Source organism: Camponotus vicinus, unplaced genomic scaffold (assembly GCF_025532165.1).
Source record: "Camponotus vicinus isolate PSW18456_S1 unplaced genomic scaffold, iyCamVici1.0 SCAF_1, whole genome shotgun sequence".
NCBI lineage: Eukaryota > Metazoa > Arthropoda > Insecta > Hymenoptera > Formicidae > Camponotus > Camponotus vicinus.
In genome coordinates, this window is record NW_028141945.1 from 3,654,093 (window position 1) to 3,671,453 (window position 17,361).

At 37.3% G+C, this 17,361-nt stretch overlaps 2 protein-coding genes across 8 annotated transcripts in view; one reads left to right on the plus strand and one right to left on the minus strand.

Moving 5' to 3' along the window:
* Positions 1–17,361, plus strand: part of LOC145967592 (uncharacterized) — a 224,121-nt gene that overhangs the window by 175,889 nt on the left and 30,871 nt on the right. For 4 of the 5 annotated variants that reach the window (XM_083092646.1, XM_083092654.1, XM_083092637.1 and 1 more), the window contains exon 1: positions 13,204–14,302. The exons of the other annotated variant lie outside the window; for it this stretch is intronic. The gene's annotated coding sequence lies outside the window, so the exon portion shown is untranslated. Of the gene's footprint in view, positions 1–13,203; positions 14,303–17,361 lie in introns of those variants that run through there. 5 annotated transcript variants of the gene reach the window in all.
* Ror (tyrosine-protein kinase transmembrane receptor Ror) overlaps positions 1–17,361 on the minus strand; it is a 264,893-nt gene that overhangs the window by 163,227 nt on the left and 84,305 nt on the right. The gene's annotated exons all lie outside the window — the stretch shown is intronic.

The window sequence follows — 17,361 nt, forward strand, 5'->3', positions numbered from 1 at the left end:
TTTTGTACAAAAACTTCGCGAAAAAACGATTCGCCGAATAAAAGATCCCAAAGTGCGCTTTAACCTTTAATTCGCTCCCTTTAAACGCGTTTCGTTCACGTCGCAGAGAATGATAATCGATGCTTTTTAAAGCGTCGCGAGAATCGCAAGGTCGTAACGTCGTCGGTGCGCGCAGGAGCGTAACAATGGCAAAAGTTAATTCGCAGTCGTTGGCATGAAGAAAGGAGCAAAGATCCGGAGCAAGGCTCGTTCCAGATGAATCCTTGGAAGAACGATCCCGGGTTATCTCTCGGCGCAGCCGTACGAGATGATCGTTTAGATAACGATCGAGAGGTCGGAAGTCTCGGACGAGAGCGTCACGGGGAAGGATCAACCCCGGTAAAAAGCCCCGACAACGAGAGAGCGGCATGACATTAACGTAATTCGGTAGATAAGCCTCGGAATGGTCGCCGCGAGATTTCTTTCGCTATTTTGCTCAGAAACGAGCGGCGCACATGCGAAAGGAACTATGCGAAACCGTAAAAACAGATATTACTCCAGGCAATGAGGAATTGTCCGGAGGCAACCCTTTCTCCAATAGATATACGCGATGTGCGATTCATCATCGGATGAAAATATTAAACGGGCTCTTTGAAAAATTTCTTATCGACTTTTTCCGAGCGAGATTTAAACGAGTGACGAGTATTATTTGTTGCGCGTATATTTTTTCTTCGCGTTTCAACATGAATTATTTTCACAATCAAGTCGCGAATTAAATATTCCAAATCTATCTGAAATTACTCGATATGGACAAAGTCAATTATTTTAAATATTTAATAATTTAAGTATCAAATACATTGCGGAATATTAATTTTTATTCACTTATAGCTCGAAAACACTATAGATATTGTCGACATTGCAACAAATCTTCTGTGAGTTTGATCCTCTCACATACGATCAAAAAGATACACGCGTGTAAGATACGTCCGCAAAATTTATGGGCGCAGTTATTCATCCTCATGGCTCTTGCTCTATGACTAATTATTGTAAATTCATAACCATGGAGGCTTTCTTGTAAATCAACCGTGATAAATAGAATATATCCCAGAAATCACGAAATTACAATAGAATATAATATAATATCTGGGATTACGATACAAGAATATTTGCATCATACTTTTTCAAATAAAGTCAATGTATTATCACTGATAAGTATAATGCTTTCAGTTATAAGTTATACAATGCAATCTTATTGAGAAATTATTTAACGATAGTAGCTAATGCTTCAATGTAAAATCTTATATCAACATAAGACGAAAGTGCAAAATGTGTTTTATTGCTTCAGTTTAAGAGAATATTAAAAGAAACGCTTAATTTTAAGAGAATAAATTATCACAAGCACACATTTATATATCGCCACAACGTGTCCGTGACGTAAAAACAGTAAAAGGATTTCCGATACGAGAAAAACTCCGATCATTTAGATCATAATTTCCGTTTCCAGCGAACTTTATTGCATCGTAGCAATAACATTGTCTTTCTCTCCTCGCGCCAGGGAAACTTCGTGCCAAGATTTCTTTCGCTCTTCCGTTCGCGGAGCCGCGGAGGAAAGAGAGAGAAGCATCGAGAGATAGAATCGAGAAGAGGAGGCACGAGGAGGATGGCGTCTATCTTTGAGGGTGGCAGACGATACCACGTGCAAGCACTTCGTGCCAATACGCCGCGCGTCAGGATTACGCCTCGTCGCCCTGGAATTGTTTAACTTTAATAAAGCTATATCCTGCCAGCATACTTGCCCTTGCAGCCATGCTGTTGTCCTCCTCACCGCGACTAGACCGGAGGATATCGTCGTGATTGCCTAGATGCTTGTGCGCCTCTCGGCTTAAGCGCCTTCTCCGAGGCTCATGAGATTACTGCGGCTTCGGGATCAATAAGAAAACGAAAGAAGAAAACTCATTCATTATATTGTCCATTCGTATTTGATTCCGTTCTTAGCTTTGATTAACTTTATTAAGAAAAGACTTTTGCAAGTTTTATACATTAATAGTATAAGTAGCATCAAAAAATATATGTACACACATACAACAATATTAGAACTCTTCTGATGCTCTTCTCTCGTAATCAATAGGAAAAAAATGCTCGTGTAAGTGCTACGTTGATTCTCGTAATTACTACATCATCAGACATTGCGATGCAGTGAAATATTCATCGCATCGAGTGATAAATTCGTCGCCGAAGCAACAGGTTAACGTCGAAAGTTCCACCTCTGAGTGTATACGGCTCGTACCTTTGACAGGATAAATGCGACGATAAATGATTGGCTCATTACGCCGATCAACATAATTCATCCGCAGCTTTCGATAGCCGAGCCACCTGAAATAATTATTCAGCCGCGAGGAATATTTTCTTGGTCGAAATAACTCGATGTGATATAGATTAACGTGCAAGTCGAGCGATAGTTAATTCCATAACATATCATCGTCATCTCCGATACGCATTCGACGCAGGCTAGCTAATCGGAAGTGAAGTACGATATGGACGCGTGGGACACGAGGTAATTTGTCGCTTGATTGCCGATTCGTGATGCCCGCGGGATTTCGTTGATGACTTCGAAAACGCCGGGTACTCGGCAAAGTTCGATGTGGTTATTGACGAACGCGCGTTTTCCCTCACTCACACTTTCGTTTATCATCTTTCCACACATATGCAACGTTCATTCTAGCAGAAACAAATCACATTCTCCATTGCATGATGAACTGTGAAAAATGAATGAATAAATATCATGACGTAAAAAAAATATCGAGGGTGTTTACGTGTTTTTATCATCCCGTATTTTATTATTTTTTCGAAGCGCCCCTTCAAACTTCCCTTGTTTCAGGGGATGATAAAGTTCAACGCGGAATTCGTAAACTGCAAACTTATAATGATTTAGCTTTACACGTGTTCTTCAAACGGGGGGGTTCATGGCAATCGCGACAGCTACTGGTCGGGTTTGCACCACGAGCGAACTCCGATTTTCATTGAGCGTACACTACGCTCGTTCGTAACAACAACGATCCCACCGGCGATAACAGACGTTATCTCCATCACGTTTTCCGTTCCGTTCGTAGCACGAACAAAACTCGAGATCACCGCGATTGTTCGGCGCTGCCGGGCAAGAGAGGGTGGACGTTGCATCCCCGTTAAGTGGGTTCGTTTCTTCGTTCGCAGTCTCGCAAAGTCGTGGCACGCCGGGCTTCGGTAATTCGATAGTTTCGCTAGTTCCGTAATCCTAGATTTTCCGAACCATCTGCCACTCCGCTCCGCTTGCGTAGCCGAGATCGCGTCATTGAACTCGGCAAGTTAATTCTCGCCATCTCCTCCGTTTGTGCCGCGGGAAACCAGTTGGCCGATATAGTCGTGCAGCAATTACGTACACGTGCGTGTGCGACGACAGAGAATCAATTGCCGGGTACGTTGATTAAAGAAAAGAGAGTGGGCTTCCGGACAAATGTCGTTACCGCGAAAGAATTCGATATGTCGCAATATTTCGGGGGACATCGAGGGTGTTGAGTCATTTGTACGTTTGACACGTGCAACTTTGTATTTATATGCTTATAACGATAATCGAATGGCCTCTCTCAGAGAGAGAGTGTCTTTTAATAATAATTAAGATAAATCCCAAAAATCAAGACCGAATTAATAATTCGTAAAGATAAATAAATATATGAATAAATTAAATGAATATATGATATATGATGAATTATATGAATATATGATACGAGAAATAAATATAGAAAAATTATATAGAATTATAATGTAAATTAAAAAATTAAAATACATATCAAAGATGTAATTATATTTTTCTAACAAAATAAGAAATATTAACTATACCTTTCTGCTAATTTATATTGTGCTAATTATTTTATATTTTTATAAATAGTATATCGCAGAAAAATTGCGGAGAAAAGTATTAAATTCTCCGTTATATTTTCGTTATTATTTAAACATATTTTCCGATATAATTTTAAATTCGTTTCCTGCTTTTTGCGAAAAATTTAGGATTAAGATTCCCGAGTGTGTCGCATAACATCCGTGTGAATTGCGAAACGAGTGTACAGCAAGGAACATAAATCACGATCTGAGCGTCTATCAAAAGCATCGCCCGACGAAATCTTCTTACAGAGCAATTTGTAGCACAAACGAGCCGCGGGCAAGCGAAGGGGGTGGATGTTTATGAAACGCGACGAAGCAAAATTGCCGTAACTGCAGAGCGAAAGACAAGATAAAAGGGAGGCAACAGGGGAGCTCGGTCTATCTGTTTCGGGAGGCAATGAGACGAGCAGAGGGAGAGAGGATTAATGACGAAGACGCAGATGTTCGAAACGCTCTATAAGCGCATTTCCTTAATAGCACTAACTACTATATAAAGCGACGTGCTAGAAAGGCGATAAAAAATATTTTGCGCATTCTTATAAGCATCTCAGTCGCTTCTCTTTAATACTAGATGATATGGCACGGTATTTTAAACGGAAGATTATCTCGCGCATTTGCCACAAACCTGAGATAAAATTCGCGTTTGAAAAATCGTGAATCAAAAAGTTTATATTAACCTTTTTGCAATTTAAAAAATTTAATCAATTAATTATGATAAATAATTAAACACCTTATTTATTTTATTTTGTTGAAATTAATCATAAATATCGATGAATAAAACTGAAATAACTTTAGCAAAGCCAACGGAAACGTAGCGATAATTAAATTAGATTCGTAAAAACATTTAACGAGGGTCGTGAAACCGCAGATAAACGAACATAGGGTGGCGCGTCAATGTGGCAAATACGATTCCTCATCGACGCATTCGAATTCGAGGATCGGAAGGGAGGTGAGAGGACAATAATTTTGCATGGTCGATTTACGGGCGAACTCAGCTGCCTCTATAGCGGGTACGTCAGTTATATCCCCGACATATATATCCTCGAAATATATATCTTGCGCCCGTGAGGGAGATAGAGGTGAGAAGAAGATACGACGGTCTCGGCCGCCCACGTCGCTTTCGGAGTTCTTGAACGCGGTTGACAAGGGCCAACAGGAGGGTACGGTGAGAGCCGGAGCTGAGTTTTGCTGTAATCTGACCTGGCGCATCGAACCGCGATGTAATCACCGGTTTTGCCATTTAAGGAGTTACGATATATAAGAACGTTCGATATATAAGCGTCTGGATATGATGCAAGTTTTCATATGCGATCACTAAATATACGGTCAAAGTAATATAAAGCGAATATACACAACATACATATAACTTATATATAAATGGAACGTATATCATTAATTCGTTGGCGGAAACAATTTGCGGAAATTTTGAAAAAGCAGATATAATTTTAGCTTCAGTCATTTCTATTTCTTTCTCTTTCTTTATACATTTCCTACAGATCTAATGGCAGGTAATATTATAATATATATTATAAATATATAAATATATATAAATACATAAATATATAAATATATATTATATATATATATATATATATATATATATATATATATATTATAATAATCTGTAGCGAAATTTTGGATAGATTTAGATAGATTTTCTTGCAGTGAGATAATTCTAATAAATTTTGATTGATCACAAACTATGTATGTGATTTGTAAAAACATGTATAAATAGTACGAGCAAAACTTTGTGAACGCGAGAGGTAACATAATTTATCCAACAATCCATCTTCTTCGTAATGAATCGACGGAAACAGCATCGTCGTGCGTAAGTAAATATCGAAAACTTTTCTCATTCTCTCTTCCGATCCTATAATTTCTCTTTAATTATGCGATATTATGATTTTGCGCGAGACAAACTGCGACGGCGTGTAATTTAATAGATGATGGATGGATTTAGCTCGCGCAACCTCAACGAAAATAAGTTTTATTAATGAAGATGCTTCCCTCCTTCACGATACAATTGTGTCAACGGCTGCTGTGTACATAACTTCCACAATTTCGTCACTCAACACGAGATCGATCATCGCTTTCCACAGCGACAGTAAACGCGGTGCTTTACAACGTTTTGTTATGTAAACAACAAGATAGTATTATACAAAATCACATGAGAATTGACAGGAATTTTTGGAAATATTCGATCAAAGAACATATTCTGACATTTTAAATATTTTGAATATTAACAGGCACGATTATTTTAACTTTAATAAGTTGCTAGTATCTAATATAACAATCTAAATGCAAATTTTTATGTAAAAACATACAAAATAGCCTCTGAATTATTGTTTTATGTCAAAAAATTAAATAAATAATGTTAAAAATGTTAGTATAATACAACGTGTAACGTTAGCATAACTGACATACATCAATTTTCATGAATATTATTTCACGTATAATTAAAAATACTCATATTACTGATTTTTGCCCAATACATTTAGTGTACTTTACGTTTAATTCGAAGTGACATGTTAATCGAAACGCGAATAAGCCTCATCAATGGAATCCGACATTTCATATGGTCTGACGCTGAACTTCGAACCTATTTTACAAACGATAAATAGCTAAAGTAAAATATATATAGGGTCGTTTAGAGAAAATCTCTTGCACATATAATATATATAAAACGCATCTCGCTGACGCGCATCCAGTTTGTTAACAGTTAACAAGGTTTAACGAGCCTTGAAATATGACCAACCAACAAGAGTCCACGATCCCACATCCATTGAACGCGCAAAAAAAGTACCTATGTAAAAATGCTTGAACATTCATAAATAAATGCAGATACGTCTGACAAGCAAATATAGAGATCGATAAAGTTGAAAAAACAGAGATATAAATTTCGATCGATCATTTCATTTCAGAAAAAAATGAAACAATTCGATAGAAAAATATTAAGATTGAGAGATATAATCAAATTTCCTAATATCACATGAAAAGCAAAACTATTTAACCACCATCATCGAGATCTGAAAAAAATTATATGCAAAAAAACGCTTTCTTTCCAATAAAAATATCGTACGCGAGGATACAAATTATTTATATTATTATGATATCAATAGCCGAGAGTAATCGCACAATGAATAACCGTGACCTCTCTTCCGCTTCGTTAAAACGATTTATTTTATCGTGCCTATAGCAGGCACGGTATATTGTTTCCGCCGATAAGAATTAACCGGCAATTAAATTGCGGTTTAATATTTCCCACGTGCGATGGCTATATCCTATCGCCCGAGGTTATGCGGAAAGAGTATAAACTAAAAAAAAAAAAAAAATAATAAAAAATCCGGGAATGGCGCGTATTACCTCAAAGTTTAATTAACTCAATGAATCTACCCGGGGTATAGGCGAATATACCGCGCGTTTCCGCGTGTGCACGCGACGTACGCATATTGCGCCAAAGCCATAGCGCGGGTAATTCTCTCGCAACTATACTCTCGTTGACCGTGCAATTTATTTTCCATACAGTTTTCATGGGCTCTTAACGAGACCAGTCACCTCCCCCTCCCCCTCCCCTTTCCTCTTTCTCTTTCCTTCTTTGTAACGTTACGTATCCATATGTATACGTGTGCGTGCTGATTTTCACGTATTGTGCATAGTGACGCGCCGCAGCAGACGATACGGGCCCCCGACAAAGGGAAATGCAATTTACTTTGAAAGCGTTGCTTGCGTATTTGCGTCTGCGTAAATTAGATCTGCACGCGTAGTTCGTTTCTATACGGTTTGGTTGTAACCGGCTTGCGCTCTTTCTCTCTTTCACACACACACACACACACACACATATATATATATATATATATATATATATATATATATGTATATATATGTATGTATATCTCTCTCCTTGTCATACATTATACACACTCGTTTCGGGATAATTTTGAGTTTGACTTTAAAATTGTTGAGTTTGTACGCGATATGAAATTTGTAATTAACTCCGCATCGCGCTCGAGCGAGAAAAAAAAGTTACGTCCATTATTCAGGCGAAGTACGCGAGAGAAACGGCGTATTACAAATTTATTAACCGCCCATGCAAAAGTGTACCTGAAATTATAAGAACACTTTTAATAACCATTTTCATATAGCCTCGAATAAAAAATTGCAAAAAATTGTGCTCAAACAGCAGGATATATGGCGTTCAATGTTAAAACACGATATTTTACAACAAAAACATGATTAAATTTAGGGAGTGTTTCATGTATGTATAATTCATGCTCGTGTGAGGAAAAAAGAGAGAGCGAAAATTAGAATTTATGAATTTAGAAACATCATTTTGTATTTTGCGACAACACAGCGCGACTCAAAATGTCAATCGAAAAATAGTATCAAGAGATATGTCGATGTAGAACATCACTGTCGGGGTTCGTGAAGATTCTCCGTAGGATTCGAGCTACTTGGTTGTCGATTTACGGCTTCTTTGATCCTCTTGAAATCCCCGGGGCATTTACAGAGTTAAGAAAGGTACGCTTCGGAGCGCGGAAAGCCATATGTATGTGTGTCTAAGAACGACTGATATCATGAAACTCAATAAAACAGATAAACCGCGAAATACAATTTGATTTGTGACGAGAGAAGTAAACTATTCAACGATACATTAGACTAGAGAGAGAGTTTTGTGTATTATAATGTAAATTGTTCATAAACTGCGCTTTTTTTTACCTCCATATTTTTAAAATATTTTCCGATATCTGTTTGCATATGTTAATAATACGACAAGAAACTCGAAGGATTATCAACTTTCTCTTTATCATAGTATATAATTATAATAAATAATTAATTTAATTATAATATAAATAATTAAATTAATTATAATAATAATTGATTTAATTATAATATAAATAATTAAATTAATTATAATAAATAAAAAACGATTGAGAAGCAGTTTAATAAATCTCACTAATATCATTAATTATATTGCAAATACTTTTAAAACGGATTAAATTTCTCTTGATATAACTTGCAAATGAAAATTTTTGCGCACAGCATAAGTATTATATAATAATAAAAGAATTTGAGGGTCGCACGGATGGTGAGGCTAACAAAATGGCGAGAGGAGAATCGAGTGCGATGAAGGAAAATGCAATTTTGCCAGCCCCAAACACCGACACACACAAAAGCTTGTACTTACACATCGCAAAATATACATAGGTACGTATGTAGGTGTGTATGTGTGTGTGTCCCAGCATACTTCCGGGGCACGTAGGACCGCACGATTCAGGAATACCAACCTGCGGACAAACAAACGGGTTAATTAAAAGCCTGACTTCGGGTAGCGAGGGAGAAGCAACACGCAGAATGGAGGGCAAGCACAATGCACAGGCAGGACGAGGAGCCAGCCACCGTCCTGCCAGCCGGGTTTGGTCTCTTATTTAAGCGCGTGCGTACCACACACACGAATATTCTGCGAGGCACGCTAGAAATATATACATATGTGCATATATGCATATGCATTTTCCACGCTGACGTTGAATATGAAATTTTTCGCGTACCGATCGCCCCCTCTGTGCGTTAATCGTTCCGCAAAAATTACGCCTTGTTTTTGGCAGGCATTCACGATCGCAAACAGAAACAATCGTCAACGGAACGTTCAATGAAGGCCCCTTGTTTCGGGCGTACACGTGTGAAAACTTATAATTGACGACGTGATAAGAATGAGTCTGTAAATATAATCTCATTGATGTATTTGTGAAAAATATTAACTTTGATAAATAATATAAAGAACAATAGAATCAGCGAGTGTAAATATACACGATAAAAAGAAAGTAAAAATTATGCGAAAAAACTTTATCTCATAAGTAAATACTTATAATATCTAAATATTCTGTGTAATATAAAATAATATAAAACATATTATAAAATAATACACATCTAATTTAGAATTAATAAAAAATAATGTTCTTGGTGGCCTCCAAACGATAAATGCGATTGTTTTACTGCCACAACATTATATAATACGCTCTTAAATAATGAGGTTTTGCGAGAATAAAGTTAAACGCGAGTCTCGCGAAAATTGCGAAAATAATTCGTCGCCTCGTATAACCAATTTGTTCGCTCATAGTCGCGCAAGTGATCGAGGCGATGGTCGTAAACGCGAGTAGAAAAAGCCGTTTTTACGGGGAAGCCATTTTGATGCCAACTTTAACGACGTTCAACATCCAACGAATATAACCGGCTATGTGAACCGGCTCTTCCTTTCCTTTAACTAGAACACCGGTAGACTTTCATATGTCGTCTCATACACCCACGTGATAAATCTTTGGCTCGTAAAAGTAGCGTTTACCTATTCGGTCAGAGTCACGAGGAAATTAAATGCGGTCGAAAGGGCCCATCAAAATCGTATCTCGACGCGCGACGAAATTAAGTCCCTATAATAAAGCACAAACGTGTTTCGAGATCGTGTGGGATGAATAACGGGATCTTTGACTCTTGTCTGCTTGATAATCTCAATTAGAATTGCCAGCTAAATTCAGGAACGTAAGATATTAAGATAACATAATTGTAAGATAAATAAATTTTTAAAAAATCTGAATTTTTCAAATGATCCTGTTATTAAAAACTTGGAATAAAATGAATTCAATAAAATAAAAGGAATAACGAGATTAATACTATAGCACTAATGATTTGCAACAATTTTAAGAAATGTGTCGAAATTAAGTATTTAATATTAAATATTTTTATCTTAACTTTATTAATATTTTTTCTATAAGCAATTATATTTACATCTAATACCTCGTAAACATTATAGGAATATAATTAATGAATTATTGATTAATCCGGAATATTAAAAAAAATACACAAATTCTTCTAATTTAAATAGTAGCATAAAAAATTAAAGAAAATTATTTTATTACTAAAATATATGTGTCAAACTTGTGTTTTATTTTCATCATATGTAAACTTATTATTGCATTAATTTTAAGCGGAATTACAGAAGATTAAAGCGACGTATTCGAGTTAATCAAGTCGCGCAAAGGTTACTTTCTTGATTCTAGACAAGATCAATGGAACTTTGGGGTGCAAAATTCGCGATCCTATGGAAACATGCATAAGTTGCGCAGCTCTCTTATGAGCACGCCCGACGGTGGTAACATCGGCGCAATTCCGTGCCCGGCTGGAGCAAACTTCTCTGATTTCTCTGCTTGTGAACTAATTATCATCCGCGCGCGCTTATCGCGACCGTGTACATCGTTGGCGGTTACTTGAACATGTAACAATGGAAATTTCAGCCGCAACCGCGCCGCGGAAGATCGGCGCGCTCGATCAAACTTCGCGCAACTTTGTTGCACGTCACGATGAAAGCCGCAATCTCGCGGCGATTTTTTTCACCGCGAAAATCTTTGTGAATCCCGCGGAAACGCCTGGAATTTTTGCCGCGAGTCATTCCATTTGGCGCACACTCAAATGGCAGGAAGATCAATGCGCTTGAAAGTAAGACGAAAATAAGATGTTTATCTCTTGAAAAAGTGTTTTGAATAGTCATGCGAACAAATATAATTTATACATGTATTTTTTATTTTATGTATGTGTTATTTTTTTAATTTCTCTCCTCTCCTTTCCTAAGTTTTTATAGTTAAATAGTCTGCTAATCATATATACGATTTATTATTTGTGCAATCTTATGCGATAAATGATATTCTCTAATATATTTACTATAATATATGTATATCTATCGTCTCAATTTTCTAAGATGAAAAAAAATTCTGATATTATAGTAAAAAATTGTTGATCATAGAAAAATACACATCTTTAAAAAAAACAAACTACAGTTTATTCATTCGTTTCAAAACCTTTGAAAAAAATGTAAACCTATAACGTGTATTTATTATGTCTATTATTTTATATAATATATGATAATATTTTTAGAATGCATATTTATTTTTCAAGATAATAACAATTGCATTTTCTGGCGATGCATTCATCTTTACCTTAAATTTAAATTTTATCACTGTTGTGAAACAAGTCGCAACGAAACGAAGTGGATCGTTAATTTCCTCGCCTCGGAAATCCGTGGATGATTCGTTCGTGGAGTTTCTATGAATTTAGTTGCGGATGTAGGCCACGCAGTAACACGCGGATGCACGCGAATCGCAGTCGAAATTGATTCTCGCGGAGACCGATACTTGGATTCCACTCAATAGTGGGAAGTCAGGCGAACGAAGAAGGAGAAAGAAGAGGAAGAAGAGAAAAGAGGTGCGACAGGTGCGTTTAGATACACATAACTAGAGGCTGCACGGAAATATGTCACGCGCCTAAATCGAGAAGCCTGCGTGAACTCTAGCCAAATAGTCGGACGATCTTGAACCTCTTTTTATGCAAGAAGCTCACAGTATTTTATTTGGGTAGAATAGCGTCGAGTCGGGCCAGATATAGAAGTTCGAAGCTCAAAAATGCGGCCATTCTGAGTGTGTGATATTTAAAAATATAAATAAAACAAAATCTCCTGGATACGCACGAATTTATTGGATCTTTTCGTGAAATTCGATAGAGAAAGAATACAATTGCTGGATAAAACACTATAATAAAATTCGTGGCCGCAATTGTGAATGCGATGAAGTTGTTTAGAGAACAGATAATTTTATGTGCTTCACGAATTTTAATAATTTATCATGTTCATCTTGCAGTCTGTATGCATAAAACGTTATTACGCAAGCATTGCAGCAAACGTAAAACAGCAAAAGCGTATGTAAGAAGAAAATAAATTTATAGATTAATTGCAATGCAATATAATCTTAAAAAAATGTACGAATATTTTCGCGTTTTTTATTCGAGTGCGAAATGATATAAAACTGACTAGATTGTTATTAACAAACGTTCAAAGCCGAGCGTTCGCAAATTGAACGATTGTCCTTTGACTATTTGTGAGTTTATGGTGCGTGAAACGCGCCGCGGCAATTTACATAGCGTGCGTGCCTTTTCACATTCTTTATAGCCATAAGTCAGTTCGGACATTTACGATACTTAAACGTATAAAATTGCGGGGCCATTAAAAAAAAGGGCAGCTACCGTCACGATTTACGCACACCCAAAATTATATCGGTGAATATCGTTTAATCTTTCGTGTAAAAAATATTTGATGAAATTAAAGAGCCTTGATTTTCATTAGTATTTTAAAGATTTTGGAGTTAATTATTTCTTCGTAAAATTTTGATGGTATAATAAGATAGAAAATTTTGAACTTTACAATCAAAAATATAATTTTGCTCCTAGAAAAACTGCAATATCATTTAGTATCTAAAAAAATATTGTAATTCGTTTCAATTTCTATATTTTTTTCATTCTTTTCCTCTTTATTTCATTGCATATATTCCACGGATGCAAATAAACTTTAAAAATAAACAGTGAAAACGAGTTATTTTCTCGGTCTCCTTACGCTTCGCTTTGTTTTGTTTTCGAGAAATCATCTTCCTCGTTCCTCGCTTCTGTAAATCATTCTCCAATTACCGATCGACTCGTCGTCTGTCGCCGGATTGATCAACGACTACACTTTGGTGATATCCAAATGTCTAAATACTAAACTATAAATCTATGCGACCGATCTCACCCAGAGATGAGTCGCTCACCCCGCGTGCAAACTACACGCGCATGGCGAAAGACGAAGTGTGCGTTGAAAACCGCAGGAGAGATGGAAAAGCGGTAGGAGAAGACTCGGAGGGAGAGAGAAAAAGAGAGAGAGGGAAACCGGCGTTCATCGTTTCAGAGGTAATTTTAGATCGGTAAGATAGCGCCTGTGGTTCGTGCGAGGAAAAGAGATGACTAGTGTGAAGAAGAAGGATGAAACGAGAACGAGAGAGAGAGAAAGAGAATCTCACGAGGTGGGAAAGCAACATCGCCGGAAAACGTGGATAAAAGAGAGAGAGCGAGTTGGGACGGGGTGTTTACGAAAGCGGGAACGAGAAGCAGAAAGGGGAAGGGAAAAACACGGAAGGTGCGAGAAAGAGGGCAAAAGAGGGAGTGCGCCAAGGAGGAAGCTGCGGACAAAACGGAGTAAGAGAGAGAGAGAGAGAGAGAAAACGAGGAGGCAAGAGAGAAAGAGAAAGAGAGAACGATAGAGAGGGAGGTAGACTTTGGATGCGAGCGGTCTACTCGAACACAGTAATGCCGACCAGCTCCAACCGGGTGCCGCCAAATCGAACCCCGGTTCGAATTCCGCACGGCCGTGGCCGCGGGAAGAAGCGAGAGGAACAAGAGGAAAAGGAGGAGAAGGACGAAGAGGGTGGTAGAGGAGGAAAGGACAACGAAGACGACGGCAACAACGACAACAACGACAACGACGACAACGACGACGACGACGACGACGGGGAACGCGAATAAAAAGAAATCGTGGAAGTGGAAGAGAAAGAAGAAGAAAAAGGTACGTGCCAAAGAAACTTCCTGTCTTCCTGTCCGCGTGTAAAGGAAAACGGGGGTCAAAGGTAGTGTGACGTGGCGTAACGAAGTTCGAGGGAAAAAGGGTGGAACGCGTAAGACGAAGAGGAGAGAAGCTTCTTCGCGTAAAAAGAAAGGAACGGGAAGAAGCAAGAATAATGATAGACGGTCTGTGCTGTGATCTTCTGATTGAAAAGGTGTCCAAATGTGTTTTAATGTCTAATAGTTAGTGAGAAAGTAATGCTACGGTCATTAATACATCTTCTTAATCATTATTTAATATAATAAATGTAGTGATATTAAATTATTAATAGCTAATCTCATCAATATCGTTCAACTTTATTCTTAGCATAATTTCCAGAAATCTTTTTCTAAAATTAAAAAGTAAAAGTGATAAAAAATTCAATTAGACTAAATCAGTTAGACTAAAATTAAATTTAATCCGATTTGAATATGAATAATCGAAAACTATTGAATGTCTCTTATCTTTTTAATATTGTAAGGACAAATATAAAAAAAATGATTATTAGTAAAAGTGCGCGAATTATGCAGTGATGTTTTTATAAGAATTTTTAAATGAAAATTCAGAGAGAGAGAAAGTGCGTATTCGCAGCAACAATGTCCATTCATCTATTTTTCCTCGTGGATATTTGTCACGTGTAGCTGGTTAGACCGACATGTTTTTCGCGAAAGATCAATAAAGAGAAAGTGTAGAAGTCGAGAAATGTGAAGTTCGAAGAAAATTGGAAAAACGACGGATACATACGCGAGACCGAGACGGATATATGCGCGTCTTGGACAGTGTTTCGCGATGCTATATCGTCTTCTGCGGTTTTCACGACGTCGTCGTGGTTTTACGATGTTCTATTAGAATCGAAGGGTGCATTCTACTCATCCGCGCTGTTACGGCGCAAGAAGAAGAGCGAGGCGAGGCAATAAAGTGAACAGAATCGAGGAAACTCGAGGTTATCCCGGCGTAAAGAGAAAGAAAAATAACCGATCTTCTCGATCTTCTCCTTCGAATCCGGAAACGTGCCCGAAGATACCAGCGGATGTAAAGAATTTCTGTAGCAGAAATACGCGAAAAAGAAAAAACCGATACAGATAAAAGAAATGAAATCACGTTACAGACTGGTTCTGAAAAATTGGAAACGTCTGCGCTGGTTTATATGGTGTTTGAAAGACGAATAGACATTGTTGTTAACATTATTACAGTTTCGATGGTAAGGAGCGAGTTGCAACTGCTGATAAATGTCATTTTTGACTTAAAGATGTCACTAGAGCTTCCAATAATCGATCCTTCGATCTTGAAGAAATGATCTAAAACATAGTGTCTAAGTGTTTTTAAAGTACAAGAAAGAAACATCACACACGTGTTTCGATTCGCGAGCTTAAAAATTTCAAATTGCGGTAAAACTCCATTCTTGATTGACTACTTAATCGTTCGATGTTTAGTAAAGTTTTCTTTTTTAGAGAACGACTATTTCTGACACATATACACCCTGTCAGCCGTCTGAGGATTGTCAGAGGTACTCGCTAAAACTTTTCGCCGTTTTCTCTCACCGCTATATATATCCAGATGTTTACATTGCCGTCGATGGAGGCTTTGAGAATGTGAACGCGGCTTTCCTTTTCCATTCGTTCGGATTACTGTCTGCTTATCTCGTGCGAAAGTGTTTGATTCGGAAATTTGCCATCGGTAATTTTTTTTCCCACAGTAATTCCTCCCAAAATATAAGAAAATAATCCATGAAAAATCAATAAAGAAACATTATATACATAATATCTCTCAAATTTACATCTTTAATCCATCAAAATCGATTATTATAGAGAATAAAATTTTCTTTAGAAAAATCGCACAGCTTAAACACATCCGCCTTCGTACATTTCCTCGATGTCGATTGTCCCGAAGAAAAATGAGATATATCATAAAACCTACATGCGCGAGAAACAAGTGAGAGTATGTGTAAAGACACGAACGCGAAGATAAAAGTATCGCGAGGGGGAGAACTCGAATCGACCGCGTCAAATTGCGCGTGCATTTATCAACTGCCCTACGAAGGTGGACATTGAGACATTCGCTCACGAGGGCCCGGACAATAACAGCGTCTCTCGCAAAAATATCTCTAGTCCGTTAGCCGCCTCGCTGCCTTTTATTGCCGACCCTTTTACCACACTACACGCCGCATCGGCTGCGTTGAGTACAATTAGAATCTCTCTCTCTCTCTCTCTCTCTCTTTCTCGTTTTTTCCCTCATCGCGAAATCGAGTTTCGCCAAAATGTGGCTGGACGTTCGTTTCGTGCTTCACTTAATCCTTTCATTTTTCTTCCCAACGATCTTTGATTGCGAAGCCGAAAGCTCGCATCTCGATGAGAAAAACGTGAATATTATTCTGAAGCACAATATCAGCAAATTTTTGCGGTGACAATACCCCATTTCCAATATTTCTTTTTCGATACAAATGGTTTCAAAAAGCAATAAGTTAACTCTCTGCTCATCGTCTATCGATTTATCCTGTATAATAAAAAATTGAATATGTATATTACAGAAATATGTTCCAAGTTTTTTATAGTAAAAAAGCAATCATAAATTTGTATGACAAAATTAAAAAATTGAATTTAAAATTATATTATAATATGTAATATATTATAAAATGGAAAAAATCTTAAAAATAATATGCAAATAAATAATGTGAGAATCATCCTGTAATATTTAGATTAATAAATTCTTTTAAGTAATTTGAAATTTGAAGGGAGAATGTTTTTCCTGTATACACGAGTTGACATTATGAGTCAGACAATCGATGTAGACATTCAAGTAGTTACGCTCAAGATTGTTCAGACATAAATGACACGCTGCGGCGCAACTTTCCATGTTATAATGTTGTAACGATAAAATCCTCTTATGATCGTCGCACGAGCATCACGGAGGATTCGGAGACACGACATTCGTAAATCCGCACTTCGTAAACCGTTTCTGAAGCTGCTACGCCGCGGCAGCGAACAGTAAACGCAGCAATAAATGCGGGAATACGACATGGAAAT